Source organism: Ursus americanus, chromosome 14 (genome assembly GCF_024610735.1).
Source record: "Ursus americanus isolate L20-20 chromosome 14, mUrsAme1.1.p, whole genome shotgun sequence".
Classification (NCBI taxonomy): Eukaryota; Metazoa; Chordata; class Mammalia; order Carnivora; family Ursidae; genus Ursus; species Ursus americanus.
This window is the reverse complement of record NC_142140.1, coordinates 38,111,696-38,136,818: the sequence shown is the minus strand read 5'-3', so window position 1 is coordinate 38,136,818 and position 25,123 is coordinate 38,111,696. Positions and strand designations below refer to the sequence as shown.

Here is a 25,123-nt window from a genome sequence, read left to right as displayed (position 1 = left end):
TCTTGATCACCTGCCTTCTCGTGCATGAGTTAGACCTGTTCTTTTGTTCTAGCGCCTGCTTCTTGAGGTGAGAATATAAAAACTGCACTTTAGATTTTTCTATTCTTTTGAGTGAGGCTTGGATGACTATGTATTTTCCCCTTAGGACCACCTTTGCAGGGTCCCACAGGTTTTGGACTGATGTGTTTTCATTCTCATTTGTCTCCAGAAATTGTTTAAACTGATTTTTTAATTTCCTGGGTTACCCAGTCATTTTTGAGCAGGATGGTTCTTAGTTTCCAAGTGGTTGAGTTTCTTCCAAATTTTTCCTTGTGATTGAGTTCCAGTTTCAAAGCATTGTGGTCTGAGAATATGCAGGGAATAATCTCAGTCTTTTGGCATTGGTTGAGACGTGTTTTGAGATCCAGTATATGGTCTATTCTGGAGAAAGTTCCATGTGCATTCGAAAAGAATGAGTGTTCTGTTGTTTGGGGGTGTAGTGTTCTATATATATCTATGAGGTCCATCTGGTCCAGTATGTCATTCAAAGCTCTTGTTTCTTTGTTGATTTTCTGCTTAGGTGATCTGTCCATTGCTGAGAGCGGAGTGTTGAGGTCCCCTACTATTAACATATTATAATCTATATGTCTCTTTATTCTGGTTAAGAGTTGGCTTGTGTATCTAGCTGCTCCCATGTTGGGGGCATAGATATTTATAATTGTCATATCCACTTGTTGGATACATCCTTTAAGAATAATATAGTGTCCTTCTGTATCTCTAACTACAGTCTTTAGTTTAAAATCTAATCTGTCTGATATGAGAATTGCTACCCCAGCTTTCTTTTGAGGTCCATTGGCATGAAAAATGGTTTTCCATCCCTTCACTTTCAGTCTGGATGTATCTTTAGGTTCAAAATGAGTCTCTTGTAGGCAGCAAATGGATGGGTCATGTCTTTTTATCCAATCTTCAACCTTGTGGCGTTTATGGGAGCATTTAGGCCATTCACACTGAGAGTGATTATTGAGAGGTATGATTCTAATGATGTCATGTTTCTTGTGAAGTCTTTGTTTCTATAGATTGTAAATTTCTGTTCTGTATCACTTTTTACTTTTATAGAACCCCCCTTGATATCTCCTGTAGGGCTGGTTTGGTGGTTACACATTCCTTCAGTTTCTGCTGATCTTGGAAGGTCCTTATCTCTCCATCAATTCTGAATGACAGCCTTGCTGGATAAATGATCCTTGGCTGCATGTTCTTCTCAGATAGAGCTTTGAAAATACCCTGCCACCCCTTCCTAGCCTGCCATGTCTCTGTAGACAGGTCTGACGTTATTCTGATATTTTTCCCCTCTGTACGTAAGGATTTTCTTCCCCCTGGCCGCTATCAAGAGTGTATCCTTGGATCTGATATTTGCGAATTGCACCATGACGTGACGTGGTGTTGGTCTGTTCTCATTGACCTTGGGAGGGGTCCTCTCTGCTTCTTGGACATGAATGCTTGTTTCCTTTGCCAGATTAGGGAAGTTCTCAGCTACAAGTTGTTCAAATATCTCTTCTAGACCTCTGTTTTTCTCCACTCTCTCAGGGATGCCGATGATTCTGACATTGGAAGGTTTCATTGAGTCAGTAATCTCCTGTAATCTACATTCTTGAGATTGGATTTTTTTGAGGCAAGTTTCTGTTTTAACTTTCTCTTCTACCATCCCATCTTCCAATTCACTAATTTATTCTTCTGCCTCATTTACCCTGGCCGTCAGAGCATCTAGTTTAGACTGCATTTGATTCATAGCATTTTTAATTTCTGCCAGACTCACTCTCATTTCTGCCCTTAGAGATTCTATATTCTCGTTAATGTTTTCATTAATAGTTTTTTCAAGCCTACACATCATCTTGACCATTGTTACTCCGAACTCCATTTCTGACAGTTGCAGAGGCCACAGACTCATTATCTTTTCTTTGCTGGGGGGGGGGGGATTTCTCCTCCTCGTCATTCTGATGGGGATTGGTTGCAGGGATGCCCAGAGCCCAAATTATTGACCAGGACACAGGCAGTGTGCACTTGTTTTATAGGGAACTTAGGGATGTCGGCTTCTTGATTTTTTAGCCTGCTTCTGGGGGAGGGGCCTTCCACGCTGATATTCAGGCAACCCTCTTTGGGTAGAGTCTCCCCATCCCCGGCAAGGTGGGATGGGGATGGGCACAATGTGAGCTGATATTTCCGGGCTTTTGTTCTCTGGCGGCTTTCCCTCCTGGTTTTCTGTGGCTCTTCTGAGAGTCAGAGCAGTAGTGGCCGTATCCTAGCCTCTGTCTCAGAACAGAGAGATCGCAGTCCGCTCTCCACTGAGCTCTCTTGGCCACTCTAACTCTGTTTCTGTCGGTGGTGCTAAAAACCCTGCAGTGTCTCGGGATGTGCGCCCCACAGCCTGTGTCCCAGCCCTCACTTCCAGGTCTGGTGCGTCTCTGTCCTTTGTGCTTCTAACACTGCCAGCTGCCCCTGGTTCCTGCGCACGCTCTCCTGAGCTCCCTGTTTCAGTGTGGTTTGCGTGTGCTCTGGAGTGCTGGTTTTCAGTCTGGTCGCCCGCGCACTCCTGAGCTCTGTTTCAGTCTAGTTCGAGTGCGTACTCCAGAGCTCCGATTTTCAGTCTGGTCGCCCATGCATTCCCAGGCTCACGGTCTCAGTCTGCTCTCTCTTGGGTGCAGGTCCACCAGTCCGGCCCACTCCCCAGTGCAGGTGGCTACTGCTTCCCTGTGCTCAAGCACGTCGGCTCCCTCCCCCTTCCGTTTATCTTCCGATACATGTGCGTGGATTCACAGCTCACCGTTCTGTATCTCAGTATTCAGCTCTGGAGATGTTCGTTTGTAGAGATCCAGGTGTATCTTCCTGCGTCTCAGGCTGAATCCGTGGGTTTTCAGGATGATCTGGTAGATCTCCAGCTCCACTCGGGACCAGCTGAGAAAGGGTGTCCTACTCCTCTGCCATCTTTCTCCTCCTTGCAGAAAGTGGTTGCTTTTCTGTTCATAGAGTTTCTGCTACTCTTTTCTTTGTTCTCCAGTTGCATTTATAGGTATTCAGGATGGTTTGGTAGCTCTCTAGCTGAATTCCTGGGACCAGATGAACTTTAGGTCTCCTGCTCCTCTGCCATCTTGGGACGCCCTCCTGAAAAATTTTTATAAAAAAAATCAGTTATGTAACATTTCCTTCTTTCTCTGGTTAAAAAAAAATCCTTCTGTTTTCTGGGGTTAGTTTTCTTCCATGGTGTTTGTTATCTTTTGCATGCTATTTTCCTTTCTGTTTTTGTCTTTTTAAAAAAGTAGTCTCCTTGAGATATAATTCACGTACCATATAGTTCACCCTTTAAAGTATGCAATTCACTTGTTCATAGTGTATTTACAGAGTAGTGTATTTACAGAGTTGTGCATTAATCATCACTACCTAATTCTAGAACATTTTTATAACCCCAAAAGAAACCCTGATGTCCATTAGCAACTACTCTCCATTCTCTCTCCTCTACCTCTACTATTAATCAACTTTCTGTCTCTAAGAATTTGCCTATGCTGAGTATTTCATATAAATGGAATCATATAATATGTTGCCTTTTGTGTCTGGCTTCTTTCACTGAGTATAATATTTTCAAGATTCATCTATGTTGTAGCATGTATCAATACTTCATTCCTTTTTATGGCTGATAGTATTCCATTGTATAGATATACCACATTTTCTTCATCAGTTGATATGTCAATTGTTTTTACTTTTTGGCTGTTGTGAATAATTCTGCTGTGAGCATTCATGTACAAGTTTTTGTATGAATGTTTGTTTTCAGTTCTTTTGGACATACACCCAGAGTGGAATTTCTAGATCATATAATAATTTTTAATTTTTTTGAGGAACTGCCACACTATTTTCCATAGCACCTGCGCCATTTTACATGTCCACCAGCAATGCACAAGGGTTCCGGTTTCTCCACATTTTGGTCAACAGTTGTTATTTTCTGTCTTTCTCTCCCTTTTTTAAAAGACTTTATTTCAGAGAGCGAGATCATGAGCAGAGACAGGGGCAGAGGCAGAAGAAGAAGAAGCAGACTCCCTGCTGAGCAGAGAGTCTGATATGGGGCTTGATCCCAGGACCCTGGGATCATGACCTGAGACAAAGGCAGACGCTTAATCAACTGAGCCACCCAGTTTTTTAAAAAATATTTTATTTGAGGGAGAGAGAGCGAGAGAGCGAGTGCATGCATGCTGGAGGGAGAGGGAGAGAGAATTTGAAGTAGGCTTTTTGCTCAGATGTGGGCTGTGATCCCATGACCATGAGATCATGACCTCAGCCAAAACCAAGAGTCACCACGCAACCGACTGAGCCACCCCAGCCCCCCCTTTTCTTTTTTGATTGTGGCAATTCTGGGAGGTATGAGGAGATATTTCATTGTGGTTTTAATTTACATTTATCTAATAATTAGTGATGTTGAACACCTTTTAATGTACGTGTTGGCTATTTGTATGCTTTTGGAAAATGCCTGTTCAGATCCTCTGCCCACTTTGTAATTGGATTGCTTGTTTTTTTTCCCCCTTGAGATGTATACATTCTTTATATATTTTGGATATTAATACCATATCAGATATGTGATGTTGCAAATATTTTCTCCCATTTGGTAGGTTGTCTTTTCATTTTGTTGATCATTTCCTTTGCTATGCAGAAGATTTTTAGTTTTTTAGATGTATTCCCATTTGTTTATTTTTGCTTTTGTTGCCTTTGCTTTTGGTGTCAAATGCAAAAAATCATTGCCAAGACTGATGTTAAGAAGCTTACCCCCTATGTTTTCATCTAGGGGTTTTATGGTTTTGGGTCTTACATTCAAGTCTTTAATCCATTTTGAGTTGATTTTTATGTATGGGTGTAAGATAGAAGTTGGGTTCATTCTTTTGCATGTAGCTGTCCAGTTTTCCCAATACCATATTTGCTGAGGAACTACCCTTTTTCCAGTGTATATTCTTGGCTTCTTTGTCATTAATTAACCATTTCTGCATGGGTCTGTTTCTGTTCCTTTGATCTATATGTGTCTCTTTTTGTGCCAGTAGGATACTGTTTTGATTACTATACCTTTGTAGTATAGTTTGAAATCAGGAAATGTGATGTTTTGGTTTTGTCCTTTTTTGTCAAGATTGTTTTGCCTATTTGAGTCTTTTGTGGTTCCATACAAATTTTAGGATTGTTTGTTCTATTTATGTGAAAAATGCCATTGGAATTTTGATAGGGATTGCATTGAATCTGCAGATTGCTTTGGGGGAGTATGGACATTTTAACAATTATGATTCTTCTAATCCATGAGCATGCAATACCTTTTTATTTATTTGTGTTGTCTTTGGTTTCTTTCATCAGTGTCTTATACTTTTCAGTGTATGGGTCTTTCACCTCCTTGGTTAAATTTATTTTTAGGTATTCTTTCTGATGCAATTGTAATTGGGATTTTTTTTTTGTGTGTGTGTGTGATATAATTGACACATAACATTATGTTACTTTCATATGTGTACAGTGGGATTATTTTCTTAATTTCTCTTTCTGATTGTTTATTAATATGTAGAAATGCAACTGTTTTTTTGTATACTGATTTTGTATCTACTGCTTTACTTAATTTGTGTATTCTAATAGTTTTTTGGTGGCATCTTTAGGTTTTTCTACATATTATGTCATCTGCAAATAAAGACAGTTTTAATTTTAGCTTTCAGGTTTGGATGCCTTTTGTTTCTTTTTCTTGCTTAATTGGCAGGAATTCTAAAATATATACTAAATAAAAGTGATGAGAGTGGGTATCCTTGTCTTGTTCCTGATTTTAGAGGAAAAGTTTTTAGCTCTTCACCAGTAAGTATGATGTTATCTGTGGGCTTAACATATATGGGCTTTATCATGTTGATGTACATTCCCTCTATACCTGCCTTCTTGAGAATTTTTATCCTATATGGGTGTTGAATTTTGTCAAATACTTTTTCTCATCTATTGGGATGAACATATGATTTTTATCCTTCATTTTGCTAATGTGGTTTATTATATCAATTGACTTGTGCATTTTGAACCATCCTTGCATCCTTGGAATAAATTACACTTGATCATGGTGTATGTCACTTTCTTTTTTTTTTTTTAAGATTTATTTATTTGAGAGAGAGAGAACAAGCATGAATGTGCATAGGAGCTGCAGGAGGGGCAGAGGGAGAGAGAGAATCCCAAGAATATTCCCTACTGAGCGTGGAGCCTGTCATGGGGCTCGATGCCAGGACCCTGAGATCATGACTTGAGCCAAAACCAACAGTCCATTGCTTAACCAGCTGAGTCACCCAGGCACCCCTCTTTCTTTCTTTTTTTTAAAATTTTTTATTCCAGTTCGTTGACATATAACGTAACGTTAATTTCAGGTGTACAGTTTAGTGATTCAACACTTACATACAACACCTGATGCTCATCACAACTAGTGCTCTCCTTAATCACCATCACCTATTTAAACCCCCTCCCCACTCCCTTTGGTAACCCTCAGTTCTCTATGGTTAAGAGTCTCTTTCTTGGTTTTCTGCCCCCCCCCATGTTCATTTGTTTTCTTTCTTAAATTCCGCATATGAGTGAAATCATATGGTATTTGTCTTTCTCTGACTGACTTACTTCGCTTAGCATCATGCTCCCTAGATCCATCCATGTTGTTCCAAATGGTAAGATTTCATTCTTTTTGATGGCTGAGTAATATTCCACTGTTTAGATAGACCACATCTTCTTTGTCCATGTATCAATCAGTGGACATTTGTGCTGCTTCCATATTTTGGCTGTTGTAAATAATGTTGCAACAAGCACAGGTGTGCATATATCTTTTTGATTTGGAATTACTGGATCATATGATAGTTCTATTTTTAATTTTTTGAGGAACTTTTATATTGTTTTCCACAATGGCTACACCAGTTTGCATTCCTACCAACAGTGCATGAGGGTTTCTTTTTTTCTACATCCTTGCCAACACTTGTTGTTTCTTGCGTTTTTGATTTTAGCCGTTCTGATATGTGTGAGGTGGTATCTCCTTGTTTTGATTTGCATTTCCCTGATGATGAGTGATGTTGAGCATCTTCATGTGTCTGTTGGCCACCTGTATGTCTTCTTTGGAAAAATGTCTGTTCACATCTTCTGCCCATTTCTTAAGTGGATTATTTGTTTTCTGGGTGTTGAGTTTAATAAGTCCTTTATATATTTTGGATGCTAACCATTTATCAGATATGTCATTTGTAAATATCTTCTCCCATTCTATAGGTTGCCTTTTAGTTTTGTTGATTGAATTTTCTTTGCTGTGTAGTAGCTATTTAGTTTTTAATTGAGAGAGAGAGCACATGAGCGAGAAGAGGGAGAGAGAATCTCAAGCAGACCCTCTGCTAAAGCACAGAGCCTGATGCACAGCTCGATCTCACGACCCTGCGATCATGACCTGAGCTGAAATCAAGAGTCAGACACTCAACAGACGGAGCCATCCAGGTGCCCTGCAGAAGCTATTTGTTTTGATGACATTCCAATAGTTTATATTTGCTTTTGTTTCCCTTCCTGCAGGAGACATATCTAGAAAGAAGCTGCTATGGCTGATGTCAAAGAGGTTTCTGCTTGTGTTCTCTAGGATTTTAATGATTTCCTGTCTCCCATTTAGGTCTTTAATCCATTTTGAATTTAGTTTTTGTATGGTCTAAGCAAGTAGTCCAGTTTCATTCTTCTGAATGTTGCTGACCAGTTTTCCCAACACCATTTGTTGAAGAGACTTCTTTCCATTGGATATTCTTTTCTGCTTTGTCAAAGATTAATTGACAGTATAGTTGTGTTTCCTTTTTGGGTTTTCTATTTTGTTCCATTGATCTATGTGTCTTTTTTTGTGCCAGTACCATACTGTCTCGATGCCTCCAGCTTTGCTTTTCTTTTGAAGGTTGCTTTGGCAATTCAGGTTTTTTTTTTTTTTTTGTGGTTCCATACAAATTTTAGGATTGTTTGTTCTAGCTCTACAAAAAATGTTGATGGTATTTTGATAGGGACTGCATAAAATGTGTAGATTGCTTTGGGTAATAGAAACATTTTAACAATATATTTTCTTCTAATCCATGAGCCTGGAACATCTTTCCATTTCTTTCTGTCATCTTCAGTTTCTTTCATCAGTGTTTTTGGAGTACAAGTCTTTCATCTCTTTAGTTAGATTTATTTGTAGGTATCTTATTGTTTTTGGTGCAATTGTAAATGGGATTGATTCCCTGATTTCTCCTTCTGCTGCTTCATTTTTCATGTATAGAAATGCAGTGGATTTCCATATACTGATTTTGTATCCTGTGACATTACTGAATGCATTTATCAGTTCTAGCAGTGTTTTGGTAGACTCTTTAGGGTTCTCTACATAAAGTATCATGTCATTTGTAAATAGTAAAGTTTTACTTCTTCCTTGCTGATTTGGATGCCTTTTGTTCCTTTGTCTTTTCTGATTTCTGTGCCTAGGACTTTCAGTACTATGTTGAATAAAGTTGTGAGAGTGGACATCCTTGTGTTGTTTCTGACCTTAGGGAAAAAGTTCTCAGTTTTCCCTTGTTGAATATGATGTTAGCTGTGAGTTTTTTTATGTGGCCTTTCTTATGTTGAGGTGTGTTCTTTCTAAACCTACTTTGTTGAGGTTTTTTTTTTTTTATCATGAGTGGATGTTGTACTTTGTTAAATGCTAATTCTGCATCTGTTGAAATAATATATGACTTTTATGCTTCCTCTTGTTGATGGGGCATATGACGATTGATTCGCAAATATTGAATGACCCTTACATCCCAGGCATGAATGTATGTATGGTGAATGATTTTTAAAATATATTGTTGGGTTCCATTTGCTAGTATTTTGTTGAGGACTTTTGTAGCTATGCTTAACAGAGATACTGGCCTGTAGTGTCTTTATCCGCATTTTGTAGCATGGTAATGCTGCCTAGAATGAATTTGGAAGCTTTCATTCCTCTTCTATTTCTTTGAATAGTTTGAAAGGAATAGGTATTAACTCATTTTTAAATGTTTGATAGAATTCACTCGTGAAGTGATCTGAAGGGGCACCTGCATCCCAATGTTTATTGCAGCATTGTTCACAAGCCAAACTATGGAAAGAGCCCACATGTCCATCGACAGATGAATGGGTAAAGAAAATGTTGCCTATATATACAATGCTATAAAAAAATGAAATCTTATCATTTGCAATAATGTGGATGGAACTACAGGGTATTATGCTAAGGGAAATAAGTCAATCAGAGAAAGACAATTATATGATTTTACTCATATGTGGAATTTAAGAAACAAAACATCATAGGGGAAGGGAGGGAAAAATAAAATAAGACAAAATCGGAGAGGGAAACAAACCATAATAGACTCTTAACTATAGGAAACAAACTGAAGGTTACTGGAGGGGAAGTGGGTGGGGGGATGGGTTAACTGGGTGATGGGCATTAAGGAGGGCACGTGATGTAATGAGCACTGGATTTTAAATACAGCTGATGAATCACTGAACTCTGCTTCAGAAACAAATAATACACTATATGTTAATAGGATTTTTAAAAAAAATTTAATCTTTTTGTGTCATCTTCAAAATTTTCCACGCTCATGTATCGGAAGAATTAACATAGTTAAAATGTCTATGCTACCCAGAGCAGTCTACACTTTCAATGCCATCCCAATCAAAATATCAATGACATTTTTCAAAGAACTGGAACAAACAGCACTTAAATTTGTGTGGAACCAGAAAAGGCCCCGAATCGCCAAGGAATTGTTGAAAAGGAAAAACAAAGCTGGGGGCATCACGTTGCCAGATTTCAAGCTATACTACAAAGCTTGATCACAAAGACAGCATGGTACTGGCGCAAACACAGACACACAGACCAGTGGAACAGAATAGAGAACCCAGAAATGGACCCTTGGCTCTCTGGGCAACTAATCTTTGATAAAGCAGGAAAAAACATCCAGTGGAAAAAAGACAGTCTCTTCAATAAACGGTGCTGTGAAAATTGGACAGCTACATGCAAAAGAATGAAACTTGACCACTCTCTCACACCATACACAAAGATAAACTCCAAATGGATGAAAGACCTCGATGTGGACAGGAATCCATCAAGGACATAGGCAGCAACCTCTTTGACATTGGCCACAGCAACTTTTTTCATGACACATCTCCAAAGGCAAGAGAAACAAAAGAAAAAATAAACTTGTGGGACTTCATCAAGATAAAAAGCTTCTGCACAGCCAAGGAAACTGTTAAAAAAGACTAAGAGGCAGCTCACAGAATGGGAGAAGATATTTGCAAATGACACTACAGATAAAAGATTAGTATCCAAGATCTATAAAAAACTTCTCAAACTCAATACACGAGAAACAAATGAACAAATCAAAAAATGGGCAGAAGATATGAACAGACACTTTTCCAATGAAGACATACAAATGGCTAACAGACACATGAAAAAATGTTCAAAATCATTAGCCATCAGGGAAATTCAAATCAAAACCACATTGAGATACCACCTTATGCCAGTTAGAATGGCAAAAATTGACAAAGCAAGATACAACAAACGTTGGAGAGGATGTGGAGAAAGGGGATCCCTCCTACACTGTTGGTGGGAATGCAAGTTGGTACAGCCACTTTGGAAAACAGTGTGGAGGTCCCTTAAAAAGTTAAAAATTGAGCTACCCTATGACCCAGCCATTGCACTACTGGGTATTTACCCCAAAGATATAGACGTAGTGAAGAGATGGGCCATATGCACCCCAATGTTCACAGCAGCATCGTCTACAATAGCCAAATTGTGGAAGGAGCCGAGATGCCCTTCAACAGATGACTGGATTAAGAAGATGTGGTTCATATATACAATGGAATATTACTCAGCCATCCAAAAGACTGATTTCTCAACATTTGCTGCAACATGGATGGGACTGGAGGAGATAATGCTAAGTGAAATAAGTCAAGCAGAGAAAGACAATTATCATATGGTTTCACTCATTTATGGAACAGAAGAAGTAGGAAGATTGGTAGGAGAAGAAAGAGAAGAAGGGGGGGTAAACAGAAGGGGGAATGAACCATGAGAGACTATGGACTCTGGGAAACAAACTGAGGGCTTTAGAGGGGAGGGGAGTGGGGATCAGGATAGGCTGGTGATGGGTAGTAAGGAGGGCACGTATTGCATGGTGCACTCGGTGTTATACGCAAGTAATGAATCATGGAACTTTACATCAAGAACTTGGGGTGTACTGTATGGTGACTAACATAACATAAAAATTAAAAAAAAAATAAACTCCTGGATTTAGCTATTGTGGACAGTGCTGCTATGAACATTGGGGTGCATATGGCCCTTCTCTTCACTACATCTGTATCTTTGGGGTAAATACCCAGTAGTGCAATTGCTGGATCATAGGGTAGCTCAATTTTTAACTTTTTAAGGGACCTCCACACTGTTTTCCAAAGTGGCTGTGCCAACTTGCATTCCCACCAATAATGCAGGAGGGATCCCCTTTCTCCACATCCTCTCCAACAACTGTTGTTTCTTGCCTTGTCAATTTTTGCCATTCTAACTGGCATAAGGTGTATCTCAGTGTTGTTTTGATTTGAATTTCCCTGATGGCTAATTATTTTGAACACCTTTTCATGCGTCTGTTAGCCATTTGTTTGTCTTCACTGGAAAAGTGTTCATATCTTCTGCCCATTTTATGATTTGTTCATTTGTTTCTTGTGTATTGAGTTTGAGAAGTTCTTTGTGGAACATAAGAAGTAGGAAGATTGGTAGGAGAAGAAAGGGATAAAGAAAGGGGGGGCAATCAGAGGGGGGAATGAAGCATGAGAGACTATGGACTCTGAGAAACAAACTGAGGGCTTCAAAGGGGAGGGGGGTGGGGGAATGGGATGGGCTGGTGATGGGTAGTAAAGAGGGCACGTATTGCATGGTGCAGTGGGTGTTATATGCAACTAATGAATCATGGAACTTTACATCAAAAACGAGGGATGTACTGTATGGTGACTAACATAATATAATAAAAAATATTATTATAAATAAAATAAAATCCAGTGCTCATTAAATTGCGTCCCCTCCTTAATGCCCATCACCCAGTTACCACATCACCCCACCCACTTCCCCTCCAGTAACCTTCAGTTTGTTTCCTGTAGTTAAGAGTCTATTATAGTTTGTTTTCCTCTCCGATTTTGTCTTATTTTATTTTTCCCTCCCTTCCCCCATGATCATGTTTTGTTTCTTAAATTCCACATACGAGTAAAATCACATAATTGTCTTTCTCTGATTAACTTATTTCCCTTAGCATAAAACCCTGTAATTCCATCCACGTCGTTGCAAATGGTAAGATTTCATTCTTTTTGATGGTTGAGTAATATTCCATTGTATATATGTACCACATCTTCTTTTCATATTCATCTGTCAATGGACGTCTATGCTCTTTCCATAGTTTGGCTATTGTGGACATTGCTGCGATAAACATTGGGATGCAGTTGCCCCTTCAGATCACTAAGTTTGTATCTATTGGGTAAATACCTAGTAGTGCAATTGCTGGGTCATAGGGTAGCTCTATTTTTAACTTTCTAAGGAACCTCCATACTGTTTTCCAGAGTGGCTGTACCAGCTGCATTCCCACCAACAATGTGAGAGGGTTCCCCTTTCTCATCATCTTCGCCAACATTTGATGTTTCCTGACTTGTTAATTTTAGCCATTCTGACTGCTTTGAGGTGGTATCTCATTGGGGTTTTAATTTGTATTTCCCTGATGCTGAGTGATGTTGAGCATTTTTTCATGTGTCTGTTCAGGTGATTTGTATGTCTTCTTTGGAGAAATATCTGTTCATGTTTTCTGCCCACTCCTTCCTTGGGTTATTTGTTTTTTGGGTGTTGAGTTTAATAAGTCTTTGTAGCTTTTGGATACTAGCCCTTTTTTTTTTTTTTAAGATTTTATTTATCCATCTGACAGAGAGAGAGACAGCCAGCGAGAGAGGGAACACAAGCAGGGGGAGTGGGAGAGGAAGAAGCAGGCTCACAGCGGGAGGAGTCCGATGCGGTACTCGATCCCAGGACTCTGGGATCACACCCTGGGCCGAAGGCAGACGCTTAACGACTGAGCCACCCAGGCGCCCCTGGATACTAGCCCTTTGTCTGATAAGAGATTTGCAAATATCTTCTCCCATTCCATAGGTTGTCTTTTAGTTTTGTTGACTTATTCCTTTGCTGTGTAAAAGCCTTTTATCTTGATGAAGTCCCAATAGTTCATTCTTGCTTTTGTTTCCCTTGCCTTTGGAGACGTGTCTAACAAGTTGCTGTGGCTGAGGTCAAAGAGGTTGCTGCCTGTGTTCTACTCTAGGATTTTGTTGGATTCCTGTCTCATATTTAGGTCTTCCAACCACTTTGAATTTTTGTATATGGTATAAGAAAATGGTCCAATTTCATTCTTCTGTATGTGGCTGTCTAGTTTACCCAACATTTGTTGAAGAGACTGTCTTTTTTCCATTGGATGTACTTTCCTGCTTTGTTGAAGATTAGTTGACCATGGAGTTGAGGGTCCATTTCTGGGTTCTCTACTCCATCCCATTGATCTATGCATCTGTTTTTGTACCAGTACTATACTGCCTTGAGGATTACAGCTTTGTAATACAGCTTGAAGTCTGGCACTGTGATGCCTCCTGCTTTGGTTTTCTTTTCCAACAGTCCTCTGGCTATGCGGGGGTCTTTTCTGGTACCACACAATTTTAGGACTGATTGCTCTAGTTCTGGGAAAAATGCTGGTGTTATTTTGACACCATTTTATTGAATGTGTAGATTGTTTGGGGTAGTATAGACATTTTAACAATATCTTTTCCTACAGTCTGCGAGCGTGGAATGTTTTTCCATTTCTTTGTGTCTTCTTCAATTTCTTTCATAAGTGTTCTGTAGTTTTCAATGAAGAGATCTTTTACACTCTTTGGTTAGGTTTATTCCTAGGTATCTTATGGGTTTTGGTGCAGTTGTGAATGGGATTGATTCCTTGATTTCTCTTTCTTCTGTCTCATTGTTAGTGTATAGAAACGCAACTGACTTCTGTGCATTGATTTTATATCCTTCTGCTTTGCTGAATTCCTGTATGAGTTCTAGGAATTTTTGGGTGGAGTCTTTTGGGTTCTCAACATAGAGTGTCATGTCACCTGCAAAGAGTGAGAGTTTGACTTCTTCTTTGCCCATTTGGATGCCTTTTATTTCTTTTTGTTGCCTGATTGCTGAGGCTAGGACTTCCAGTACTCTGTTGAACAACGGTGGTGAGAGTGGACATCCCCGTCATGTTCCTGACCTTAGGGGAAAAGCTGTCAGTTTTTCCCCCATTGAGGATGATATTCGCTGTGGGTTTTTCCTACATGGCTTTTATGATATTGAGGTATGTCCCCTCTATCCCCACACCATGGAGAGTTTTTATCAAGAAAGGATGCTGTATTTTGTCAAATGCTTTGTCTGTGTCTCTCGAGAGGATCACATGGTTCTTGCCCTTTGTTTTATTAATTGATTGATTTGTGGATATTGAACCACCTTTGCAGCCCAGGAATGAATCCCACTTGGTCGTGGTGAATAATCGTTTTAATGTACTGTTGGATCCTACTGGCTACTAACTTGGTGAGAACTTTGGCATCCATGTTCATCAGCGATATTGGTGTATAAATCTCCTTTTGGGTGGGCCCTTTGTCTGGTTATGGGATCAAAGTAATGACTCATAGAATGAGTTTGGTGGTTTTCCTTCCATTTCTATTTTTTGGAGCAGCTTCAGAATAGGTATTAATTCTTCATTAAATGTTTGGTAGAATTCCGCTGGGAGATTATCTGGCTCTGGACTCTTGTTTGTTGGGAGATTTTTGATTACTGCTTCAATTTCTGTTCAGGTTTTCTATCTTCCTGTTTCAATTTTGGTCATTTGTATGTTTCTAGGAATGCATCCATTTCTTCCAGATTGCCTGATTTTTGGGGCATATAATTGCTCATAATATTCTCTTAAAATTGTATTTCTTAGGCGTTGGTTGTGATCTCCCCTCTTTCATTTGTGATTTTATTTATTTATGTCCTTTCTCTTTTCTTTTTGATAAGTCTGGCAAAGGGCTTATTGATCTTATTAATTCTTTCAAAGAACCAGCTCCTAGTTTTGTTGATCTGTTCTAATGTTCTTTTAGTCTGTTTCATTGATTTCTGCTCTAATCTTAATTATTTCCCTTTTTCTGCTGGTTTTAGATTTTATTTGCTGTTCTTTCTCCAGCTTCTTTAGGTATAAGGTTAGGTTGTGTACCACAGACTTTTCTTGTTTCTTGAGAAAAGCCCGTGTTTCTATATACTTCCCTCTTAGGACCACCTTTACTGCATCTCAATGGTTCTGAACTGTTGTGTTTTCATTTGTGTTGAGGAATTTTTAAAATTCTTTAATTTTTCCTGGTCGACGCATTCGTTCTTTAGTAGGATGCCCTTTAACCTCCATGTGTTTGTAGGCCTTCCAAGTTTTCTCTTGCGATTGAGTTCCAGTTTTAATGCCCTGTGGTCTGAAAATACCCAGGGGATAATCCCAATCTTTTGGTACCAGCTCAGACCTGATTTGTGACCCAGTATGTGATCCATTCTGGAGCATGTTCCATGTGCACTTGTGAAGAATGTGTATTCTGTTGCTTTAGGATGAAATGCTCTGAATATATCTGTGAAGTCCATCTGGTCCAGTGTGTCACTCAGAGCCCTTGTTTCCTTGTTGATCTTCTGCTTAGATGATCTGTCCATTGGTGTGAGTGGGATGTTAAAGTCCTACTATTGTACTATTATCAATGTGTTTCTTTAATTTTGTTATTACTTGGTTTATATAATTGGCTGCTCCCAAGCTGGGGGCATAAATATTTACAGTTGTTAGATCTTGCTGGAGAGACCCTTTTATTATGATATAGTGTCCTTATTCATCTCTTATTGCAGTCTTTGGTTTAAAATCTAGCACGTATTGCATAGTCCACTGGGTGTTATACGCAAGTAATGAATCATGGAACTTTACATCAAAAACTTGGGATGTACTGTATGGTGACTAACATAACATAATAAAAATTATTGTTAGAAAAAGAAAATCTAGTTTGTCTGATATAGGGATTGCTACCCCAGCTTTCTTTTGATGTCCATTAGCATGATAAATGGTTTTACACCCCCTCACTTTCAATTGGGAGGTGTCTTTGGGTCTAAAATGAGTTTCTTGTAGACAGCATATCAGTAGGTCTTGTTTTTTTTAATTTTTTTTTATTATATTATGTTAGTCACCATATGGTACATCCCTGGCTTTTGATGTAAAGTTCGATGATTCATTAGTTGCGTATAACACCCAGTGCACCATGCAATACATGCCCTCCTTACTACCCATCACCAGCCTATCCCATTCCCCCACCTCCCTCCCCTCTGAAGCCCTCAGTTTGTTTCTCAGAGTCCATAGTCTCTCATGCTTCGGATACTCTGTGTCTTTTGATTGGAGCATTTAGTCTATGTACATTCAGAGTAAGTATTGAAAGATATGAATTTAGTGCCATTGTATTACGTATAAAGTTGCTGTTTCTGCAGCTTGTCTCTGTTCCTTTCTCTTCTTTGTTACTTTTGGGCTCTATCTTTGCTCAAAGGATGGCCTTTAATATTTCTTGCAGGGCTGCTGTAAGGATCACAGATTATTTTAGTTTCTGTTTTCCTGGAAACTCTTTGTCTCTCCTTCTATTCTGAATAACAGCCTTGCTGGATAAAGTATTCTTACTGCATGTTTTTCTCATTCAGCACCTTTAATATATCACAGCCATCCTTTCTGGCCTGCCAGATCTCTGTGGACAGGTCTGCTGCCAGCCTTATGTTTCTACCCTTGTAGGTTAAGGACCTCTTGTCCTGCGCTGCTTTCAGGATTTTCTCTTTATCTCTGAAAATTACAAGCTTCACTATCATATGCTGAGATGTTGACCTATTTTTGTTGATTGTGGGAGGGTATTCTCTGTGCCTCCCGGATTTGAATGCCTGTTTCCTTCCCCAGATTACGGAAGTTCTCAGCTATAATTTTTTAGGTAATCCTTTTACCCTCTTCTCTCTCTCCTCCTCTTTTGGGATGACTATTATTTTAATATTATTTCACTTCATGGTATTGATGATCTCTTTTCCTGCCTTCATGATCCAGTAGTTCTTTGTCTCTCTTTTTCTTAGCTTCCTTATTCTTTATTATTTTGTCTTCTGTATCACTGACTTTCTCTTCTGCCTCATTAATCCTAGCAGTTAGAGCCTTGATTTTTTTCCTGCATCTCAGTAATAACCTTTTTGCTTTTGGCCTGATTAGATTTTAGTTCTTTCATTTCTCCAATAAGGGATATTTAATTTTTTTTTAAAAAAAGATTTTATTTATTTATTTATTTGACAGAGAGAGACAGCCAGTGAGAGAGGGAACACAAGCAGGGGGAGTGGGAGAGGAAGAAGCAGGCTCATAGAGGAAGAGCCTGATGTGGGGCTCGATCCCACAATGCCAAGATCACGCCCTGAGCCGAAGGCAGACGCTTAACCGGTGTGCCACCCAGGCGCCCCGGGATTTTTAAATTTTTAATGAGAAAGTCTCTGAGTATTTACCTTTTGTTTTTTAAATTTTAAATTTCTTACTTGATTTTTGTGTTCTAAATGATAAATTTTGGATTCCAGATGAAAGCTGTCAGCAGATAATCTATCTCTCACCTTTTGTTTGCAGTTGTTGTTGTGTCATTCTACATTGCCAGGACGTATAACATTTATATTCTGTCGCTCTAATTTCCACATTTGTTTTATCCGTATTTCTGTTGTTAAATTTATTTAATATTTGTTGTGTTCTTTTTGTGACGTTTCCTCAAATCATCCTCTGATAGTTTCCTCAGGAAGGGATCGTGGACAATATATACCTTGAATTTTGGATTGTTTAGAACACATTTGTAATTTTGTACTTTGACTTCATGCTTTAAGAATAGTTTGGTGGGATAGAACATAGTTTGCTTACTCTTTCTCTCCTCCAGTTTCTTTAAAATGTTTCTCTAGTATCTTTCAGTGTTGACTGTTACTATCGAGAAATATGTGGCTAGTGTGATTTCAGCCCCATTTTTTTTTTCTTTTTTGAAGTTTTTAAACTTCAATAAAATTTCTAGGCTACGTCTTATGCTCAGCATTCTGCATCACTGTTTCTTGGCACAAAGTGTGTCCTTTAAATATCTCTCTTAAAATCTTTTTCACCCTCCCACAGGAAAACCTTCCCAAATTATATCTTTATAATTATATTCCTGAATTACATCTTACTTTGTTTTGAGTTACGAATTTCATTTAGGCATATATTGGATTCCTTTTGCCATTTCTATAGGTATAATTTTCTCTTTAATTCCATTTCAAATTTGTGTGTTGATGTTTTTAATCAGTTTTAGAAAAATGTCAGACATTATCTTTGCGAATATTCTTTCCTATTTTTTTCTGTCTTTTAAAGGATACTAGTTGTCAGTTTTTTAGGTCTTTTGAGTAAGTTCTACATGTCTGTTATATACTTATTGTTTTTCCCCATTCTTTTCCTATCTTCGTTTCAGTTTAGGTATTTTCTATTGATGTCTCTTCAGTTTTATTTTATTTTAATTTTTAAAAAGCTTTTTAGTTTGGAGTGATGTTAGGTTTACAGAGAAGTTGCATAGGTGGTGCAAAGTGCTCCTGTACCCCTTACTTAGTTTCCCCTGATGCCAGCCTCTCAGGTTTCCATGATGCTTTTGTCCAAACCATGGAAGCAGCATTGGTGCATTGACTGATGCAAGGTTCTTTCCCCTGGGCATCCATCTCAGGCCTAGCCTGGCCAGGCCCCACCTCACATGTAGCAGTTCTTCTGAGCCTTCTCTGGGCTGTGAGAGTGTCTCAGTGAGCCTCATTCACGGTCTGTCTAATGTAAGGTTAGGTTTTGGGCTTTCAAGGGGAAGACCACAGAGGCAGCTGCCCTTCTTATCACCTTGTAGTGGGGGAAATTTTATAGTTTTGAATGCTTATATTGGAAGGAAAGAAAGATTATTTTTTTCAAGTTTTTATTTTAAATAAAAATTTAATTCCTGATAGGTATCATACAGTGTAATATTAGTTTCAGGTATAGAATTCAGTGATTCATTACTTACATACAACACCCAATGCTCATCACAGCAGGTACCCACCTTAATCCCCATCACCTATTTAACTGCCCCTCCCACGTACCCCCCCTCCAGCAATCTTCAGTTTGTTTTCTGTAGTTAAGAATCTGTTTCTTGGGGGCACCCGGGTGGCTTAGTCGGTTGAGTGTCTGCCTTTGGCTCGGGTCATGATCCCAGTTTCCAGGGATCAAGCCCCATGAGGGGCTCCCTGCTCAGTGTGAGTCTGCATTTCCCTCTCCCTCTGCCCCTCCCTCCTGCCATGCGTTCTTTCTCTCTCTAATAAATAAATAAATAAATAAATAAATAAATAAAATCTTTAAAAAATAATCTGTTTCTTAGTTTGCCTCTTTTTATCCCCCATGTTCATTTGTCTTGTTTCTTTTTTTTTTTTTTAAGATTATTTATTTTAGAGAGAGAGAGAAAAAAAAAGCATGCAAGCACGGGGGAGAGGGGCAAAGGGAGAAGGAAAGAGAGTGTCAAGCAGACTCCGCACTGAGCTCAGAGCCTGAATTGGGCTTGATCCCACGACCCTGAGATCATGACCTGAGCTGAAACCAAGAGTTGGGCGCTTAACTGACTGCGCCACCCGGGCACTGCTTTCTGTTTTCTTTCTTAAATTCCACATATGAATATTTATCTTTCTCTGACTGATTTATTTCACTTAGCATACTACCTTCTACCTCCATCCATGTCATTGCAAATGGCAAGATCTCATTGTTTTTGATGGCTGAGTAATTTTCCATTATAGATATATATTATAGATACAAATACATGTATATATACACACACACACATATACCATATCTTCTTTATCTATTTATCAGTTGATGAACATTTAGGCTCTTTCTGTAATTTGGCTATTGTTGATAATGCTGCTATAAACATCAGGGTGCATGTATCCCTTCAAATTAGTATTTTTGTATCTTTGGGGTAAATACCTAGTAGTGCAATTCCTGGGTTGCAAGGTAGTCCTGTTTTTAACTTTTTGAGGAACCTCCATACTGTTTTCCAGAGTGGCTGGAAGAAAAAAAAGATTTAAAGTGGGTGATCCAAGCTACCTACTGGAGAAACTAGAAAAACAATAGCAAATTAAAATAGAATGAAAGAAATGAAAAATATAAGAGCAGAAATAAAATAAGTAGAAAATGATGAAGACTAGAGAAAACTATTAAAACTAAAAGTGATTTTTGAAAGGATTGATAAAAATGATAAATCCTTAGTAAGCCTGAATTAAAAAATAGAATATATTCATAATGAAAGAGGGGACATTAGTGAATATTATGAATCATTTTAGTTAACAAATTCCTTGAAAGGCACATTTGAACAAAATTGACAGAGGAATAAATAGAAAATCAGAGTGATTAATATATTAAATCGAGTTTCTTTTTTTTTTTTTTTTTTAAAGATTTTATTTATTTATGTGACAGAGAGACAGCCAGTGAGAGAGGGAACACAGCAGGCGAGTGAGAGAGGAAGAAGCAGGCTCCCAGCAGAGGAGCCCGATGTGGGACTCGAACCCGGAACGCCGGGATCACGCCCTGAGCCGAAGGCAGACGCTTTAACGACTGCGCTACCCAGGCGCCCCTAAATCGAGTTTCTTTTTAAAACGATTTTTATTTATTTGAGAATAGAGTGAGAGAGAGAGCATAAACAAGGTGGGGAGAGGCCGAGAGAGAGGGAGAAGCAGACTCCCCACCGAGCAGGGAGCCCAATGTGAGGCTTAATCCCAGGAACCTGGGATCATCTGAGCCGAAGATAGATGCTTAACTGACTGAGTCACCCAGGCGCCCCTTGAATTTCTAATAAAAGAATTTTCTCACAAAGGAGACTGAAGTCCCAAATGGTTTGACATGTGAATTCCATGAAACATACTTTTAGAAAGCAAAAGAGAATGAAACATTTCCTTTTTTTTTTTTTGTTCTTTAGTCGTTTTATTTATTTTTTTTTATAATGATTTTTTATTATATTATGTTAGTCACCATACAGTACATCCCCGGTTTTCGATGTAAGGCTCGATGATTCATTAGTTGTGTATAACACCCAGTGCACCATGCAATATGTGCCCTCCTTACTACCCATCACCGGCCTATCCCATTCCCCCACCCCCCTCCCCTCTGTAGCCCTCAGTTTGTTTCTCATAGTCCATAGTCTGTCATGGAGAATGAAACATTTCCTAACTCATTAGGAAGCCAGTGTAACCTTGATCTAAAACCTAACAAGGAGATTAAAAGAAAATTGTAGACCAATATCCCCTATGATTATAGATGTAAAAACTCTCAATATAAACAAATATTTGATTTATATAAGTATGTATAACCTATAAATTTTAAATAATATTGGATTTATCAATCTAATAAAATGCACATATGAAGAACCCACGTCTAACGTTATGCTTAATAATGAATCATAGAATGTTTCTCTTCAAACTTCTGGAACAAAATAAGGACATTTGCCTTTACAATTCTATTTCACATTGTTTTGGGAGCTTTGTCAGTTCCATAAATCAAGAGTAGAAAGACAAGTATGCCTTGGAGATCTTGCAGGTTTGGTTCCAAGACCTCTGCAATAAAGTGAATATCACAATAAAGTGAGTCAAATGAAGTTTTTGATTTCCCAGTGCATGTAAAAGTTATGTTTACACTATACTGTAGGCTGTTAAGTGTGCAGTAGTATTATGTGGATAAAACTATGTATATACCTTAAGTCAGAGAAAGACAAATACTATATGATTTTACTCGTATGTGGAATTTAAGAAACAAACGAGCAAAGGGGAAAAAAAAGAGAAAGGCAAACCAAGAAAGAGTCTTAACTATAGAGAACAAACTGAGGGTTACCAGAGGGGAGGTGGGTGGGGCAATGGGTTAAATAGGCGATGGGAATTAAGAAGTATACTTGTTGTGATGGCCACTTGGTGTATGGAGGTTTTGTACCACTATATTATACACCTGAAACTAACATTATACTGTATGTTAACTAACTGAAATTGTAATAAAAACTTAAAAAAAGAGTATTTAGAGTCCCCCCCTCCCAAAAAATACTTTCTTGCTAAAAAAAGCTAACAGGGCGCCTTCATTCCAACTCTTCATTTTGGCTCAGATCATGATCTCAGGGTCATAAGATTTAGCCCTGTGTTGGGCTCTGTACTCAGCGGGGAGTCTGCTTGAGATTCTCGTGCTCTCTCTCCCTCTCCCCCTTCCCCCTGCCCCCTGCTCATTCTCTCTCTCTCAAATAAATCTTTAAAAATGCTATAATCTGAGATTTCATCAAGTTACAATATTTTTGGTGGTGGAGGGTTTTGTCTTGTTAACAGCTTCTGGCTGAGTAGGGTGGTGGTTGCTGAAGGTTGGGGTGGCCGTAGCAATTTCTTTAAATAACACGAGAGACTATGGACTCTGGGAAACAAACTGAGGGCTTCAGAGGGGAGAGGGGTGGGGGAATGGGATAGGCTGGTGATGGGTAGTAAGGAGGGCACGTATTGCATGGTGCACTGGGTGTCATATGCAAGTAATGAATCATGGAACTTTACATCAAAAACTAGAGATGTACTGTATGGTGACTAACATAATATAATAAAAAACATTAAAATAAAAAAAAAATTTTAAAAAAACAAATAACACAGCATTGAAGTTTGCCACATCGATTGACTCTTCCTTTTACAATGATTTTCTCTGTAGCATGCGATGCTGTTTGACAGCATTTTAACCGCAGTAGAACTTCTTCTAAAATTGGAGTCAGTCCTCTTAAATCCTACTGCTGCTTTATCAATTAAGTTGATGTAATATTCTAAATCCTTCATTGTCGTTTCAACAGTCTTCACAGCATTGTCACCAGGAGTAGATTCCATTTCAAGAAACCAGTTTCTTTGTTCATCCATAAGAAGCAGCTCCTTATCTGTTCCAAGTTTTATCATGAAATTGCAGCAATTCAATCACATTTTCAGGCTTTAACTACTAATTCTGGTTCTCTTGCTTTTTATACCACCTCTGTTGTTACTTTCTCCATGAAAGTAATGAATCCTTGAAAGTCATCCATGAGGGTTGAAATCAGCTGCTTCCAAACTCCTGTTCATATTGATATTTTGACCTCTTCTATTGTGAATCCTTTCCAGAAAGTTTTCAATTTACTGTGTCCAGATAAAGAAGTCACTATCTATGGCAGCTATGAGCTTATAAAATGTATTTTTTTTTTTGCCTCAAAAAGTGACATTTATTCAAAGAAAAAAAATGACATGTCCATCCCTTGGCTTGCTTCCCTCCCCGTTCATTGTCCTCTTCAGCCCTGGGTAGGACGAGGTAGCAGGTTAGCTCCTCTGATGAGGTCAACAACATTGATGGGCATCTCCTCAGTTGGAGGTGTTGTAGATGGTCTTGATGTTTCAAAGAGGCCACTTGTCTTCTTCTGTCACTACGTTAATAGCCACACTCTTATGGCAAAATTGTCCACCATGACTGATTCTGTGGATTTAGTTTTCCCTGTTGGTGGGAAGGTCATAATTGATGACGAAAGAAACCTGCTGCACATCAATGCCTCTGGCCAGCAAGTCAGTGGTAATCAGCCAGAGTGACTCCTTCGTGATAACATCTTGTTCCTTTGTCCATATCTCCATGCATGGTGGATGTGGTGAAGTCTTGGGGCTGCATCTTTTCAGTGACCCAATCAACCTTCCTTTGGGTGTTGATGAATATGACTACCTTCGTGATGGTCAGAGTTTCATACAAGTCACACAGTATGTCCATCTTCCACTCCTCTTGTTCCATATTCATATAGGACTGGTGGATACCCTCCAGGGTCCAGAATCCAAATGATACCACTCATGAACTTCTTGGTCACCTCAAGCATGTTGGAAGGCATTGTAGCTCACAGCAAAACCACCTGGGTGTTGCTACTGAGCTTTTGGAATATGTCATAGATTTGGTCCTTGAATCTGTGGCTTAACATTTCGTCAATTTGTCTAGTACAAACATCTTGATGTCTTTGGGAGATAGGTATCTCTGGTTAAGTATGTCAGATACATGACCTGGGGTACCCATGATGATAAGGGGAGCTTCTGTCTGCAGCTTCTGCACCTTAACATGTACACTGGTCCCCTGAATGCAGGCATGGCAGAAGGCACCTATGTAATCTCCTAATGCCGTGACTATTTTCTGTATCTGCTGAGCCAACTCTCTAGTTAGTGCCAGGACCAAAGCCAATGTAGCCTTTAGATCCAACTCAATCTCTTGCAGGATCTATATGGCAAAAATGGCTGTTTTTCCAGTCCCAGATTGGGCTTGAGCAATCACATCAAAACCCTGATATAAGGAGGAATGGCTTGCTGCTGGATGGCGGAAGTTCTTCTCAAAACCATGGGCATAGAGGCCGTGGAAAAGGGACTCAGAGAGGTTCACATCATCAAAGCTGTCAACAGTTTCATTCCAGTTATTCTCAATGACACTTTTGGGCTCCATCTCACTGGGGCCAATGTGTCTGGATTGGGAATCTTGACCTGGCAGATATGATCCTTAGAAACTAGACAAAATGTATTTCTTAAATAATAAGACTTGACAGTTGAAATTACTCCACGAACCATGGGCTGAAATGGATGTTGTGTTAGCAGGCACGAAAACAACACTAATCTCGTTGTATATCCCCATCAGTGCTCTTGGGTGACCAGGTGTATTGTCAATGAGGAGTCATATTTTGAAAGAAACTTTATCTGAATGGTAGGTCTTAACAGTGACCTTAAAATATTCAGTAAACCATGTTGTAAACTGATATGCTGTCATTTTGGCTTTGCTATTCCATTTACAGACACAGGCAGAGTAGAGTTAGCATAATTTTTAAGGGCCCTAGAATTTTTGTAATGGTAAGCATTGGCTTCCCCTTAAAGTCACCAGCTGCATTAGCCCTTAACAAGAGAGTTAGCCTGTCCTTTGAAGTTTTGAAGCCAGGCATTGATTTCTCTCTACCTATGGAAGTTTTAGATGTGTCTTCCAGTATA

The 25,123-nt window shown here is 39.0% G+C and overlaps 1 protein-coding gene and 1 pseudogene across 4 annotated transcripts in view; one reads left to right on the top strand and one right to left on the bottom strand.

Annotated features, from left to right (window-relative positions):
* The window catches only part of DOCK3 (dedicator of cytokinesis 3), a 568,180-nt gene that overhangs the window by 16,859 nt on the left and 526,198 nt on the right, over positions 1-25,123 (top strand). The gene's annotated exons all lie outside the window — the stretch shown is intronic.
* Positions 23,416-24,590, bottom strand: LOC123798645 (eukaryotic initiation factor 4A-I pseudogene; annotated as a pseudogene).